The sequence below is a fragment of the Engraulis encrasicolus genome, unplaced genomic scaffold, assembly GCF_034702125.1.
Source record: "Engraulis encrasicolus isolate BLACKSEA-1 unplaced genomic scaffold, IST_EnEncr_1.0 scaffold_49_np1212, whole genome shotgun sequence".
NCBI lineage: Eukaryota > Metazoa > Chordata > Actinopteri > Clupeiformes > Engraulidae > Engraulis > Engraulis encrasicolus.
The window spans coordinates 578263-581006 of NW_026945808.1; the positions used below are offsets into that span (position 1 = coordinate 578263).

At 44.3% G+C, this 2744-nt stretch overlaps 1 long non-coding RNA gene across 1 annotated transcript; it reads right to left on the minus strand.

Annotated features, from left to right (window-relative positions):
* Positions 1-376: 376 nt before the first annotated feature.
* LOC134444299 (uncharacterized) lies at positions 377-938 on the minus strand. The gene is made up of 2 exons (XR_010033920.1): positions 806-938; positions 377-647 (listed from the first exon to the last, which is right to left on the minus strand). It is a non-coding gene; the product is annotated as an uncharacterized LOC134444299 (long non-coding RNA).
* Between the last annotated feature and the right edge of the window lie 1806 nt (positions 939-2744).

Here is a 2744-nt window from a genome sequence, read left to right on the forward strand (position 1 = left end):
TATTAATTGTCATTAATTTGAATACCATAGGAAATGAACACACATCTGCATTCGACTGCAGTCCCTCTTTGTTTAATTTCACCAGTCATCACCTTTCCTTTGATTCTGCGCAGCGATCGCAAAATCAGTCTGCGCGAGTACTGCTGTTGCTTGGGGGGGGGTGTTGTTGGTTGTTGGTTGGTTTGTTGGTTTGCATATGTATCTGCGGTGTTTCTGCACAGTCCGCCACAGGAGGCTCAAACCCACCACCTCCTAGTCAACGCTCCAGTTCGGGTATGCACGATACCGCTGAGCTAAAGGACCAGTCACCTGAGATGTACGGACAATACTGTAGAGTAATTAGTATAGACTATAGACTCAAGATAGACAGACAGAAGATGTTTGAAGTTGTTGTATTAGTGTGCACAATAAAATAAGCAAGTCATGCCGGGATGGACTTCATCATTTCAGTAATTAATTATTATCACAACTGCTCGTTGTCCCTGACAACTTCCACAACAGGTACAGGAGATCAATGCATCAGGGGAGGAATGTACTGGTAGGCAATATGGATAAGGAGACCAGCATCACTGATGGTGAAGGCCCTGGTGCTGCTGCAAAGCCTAAGTGAAAGAAGCCTCTCTGGAAACCTCATGTTGGCTCCCCACCTAATTAAAAAGAAAGAAATAAAAAAGTGTTATTTAAATGAATCTAGCCATGCAGTAATGTACTGGTACAGTACTGAATAATTAACTCCTAAAATTCTAGTACAAATATCGTCTGAATTAAAATGTGATGCCAGACAATAGCCCTCATCCCAACTCACCATTCATGTCTTAACCTGCTACTGGAGTGCAATTCTTGGACATAATCCTGGCCAACCTTTGGCATACAACAGTTTACTTTTATCCTTCTTCACCATGACCCATGGCTTTAGTCTGGGTTCTGACCACCTGACAGATGAACCTGCAATGACAAAAAAGTGTATAGGCCTACATGTGTGAAGATTTAATAAGATGTCCTGCTATTACATACCGTAGGCCTATTTGAAGATACATTAGAGCTAACTTGAATGCAAATATAAAAATATGCATAATACACATTGATATTTGTAGCCTACTGTACCTGAATCTACATGTGCAATGCAACACCGATTTGAAACATTAAAAAACTTCACATTTATTGTGCAAACGTGGCTGAAACAACATGAAATAGACTACACTTGGATCACACTACACAACTTAAGTGAAACCAAGTAGCCCACAAAATACGTCTGAGAAGAAAATATATTACATTTAGAAGGCCACTTTGTCAAATAATCGATAAATGCCTGAAACAAAATGTACAAAAGTGGTATTGTAGCTGGTAGTAGATTAGCCTCATACCTGTGCCATGCCATGACGAGGATGCTGCCGCGGTGCCCAGCTAGCAATGAAGAAATGCAAAGGTGCAAGCAAGGATTTGTAGCTGGCAATGAGTTGCTCGGTTTTAAGCTCAACTTTCATGGTTCTTAAAATTACTGAAGAAAAACATGATAAATCGCTGGCAGAGTAAGTAGGCCTTCGTACTGGAAGCAACAACATTCGCCTCTTCTTCTACCAGGTTTCCGTACACCACGGTGCCAGTTATGCCACCTAGTGGCGCAGAATATACATTTTTTTAAATTCACTTGGCCGCCAGTGAACAAATAGGCCAGGAGAACTAGTGTTTCTTTTATATTTTAATTTTGCGGTCAAAGTTGTCTCCGTCTGCGTATTTCTGTCTATTTTATATGTAGGCCTATACTTCCGCCGTCCAGGGAAACTTACGTGATATTGTGACGTCAATGCAAATGGCCAAAATCGGAATAGAACATGGTCCATGTACACAGGTGGATTCAGAATTGTAAGTGTTGCATACCCCTCAGGAGAAGAACCAGGAAACAGGTGGGTCTAATTGGTGGGTTTTATTTACCACAGCGATCTTCGACAAACGTGGAAATCAAAAAGGTAAGTAAAACAAAGGTAAGTATAAACTTCAGAACATTAACGGAGGTGCTCTCTTTCACTGGAGGAAAACAAAGGGGTCTTGACACAAACGAGACCAGACAAGAACTGAAACAAAAGGCAGAACTTAAAAAGCATCTCAAATGAGGCAATTAAGAACAGGTGGACAGTGTCTTTCAGCTGAGGATGGTGATCAAGTGATTAGTAGCACTCAGGTCATTAATAGACTGGTGAAGTGGACCTGATTGGTGCTCGTTGAGTGGGATTGGAGTCTGTGAGTGGAAGTGGAGTCTCTGAAGCCGTGACAGTACCCCCCCCTCCAGACACCACCTCCCTGGACGAGGGCAACCGGCGACGGGGTCGACCACGAGGACGAGGTGCCGGTCGATTGGGATGAGCGCGGTGAAAGTCTTCAAGCATGGAGGGGTCGAAGATGTCGTGCCGGCGAACCCAAGAGCGCTCTTCTGGGCCGTACCCTTCCCAATCAACCAGGTACTCGAGGTGACCCCTGCGGCGCCGAGAGTTCAGGACCTGGTGGACTGCGTAGGCAGGACCCTCGTCCAGGAGGAGCGGTGGCGGAGGAAGAGCAGCTGTGCCGGCATCTGTGGGAGATGGAGAATCAGGTGAGTAAAAAGGTTTCAACAGTGACACATGAAACACAGGATGGATTCTATATTGTGAGGGAAGCTGGAGGCGGTACGTGACACTATTGATCTGATGTGTGATTAAAAATGGGCCGATGTATCTAGGTCTTAGCTTCTTGCAAGGGTGTTTCATGCG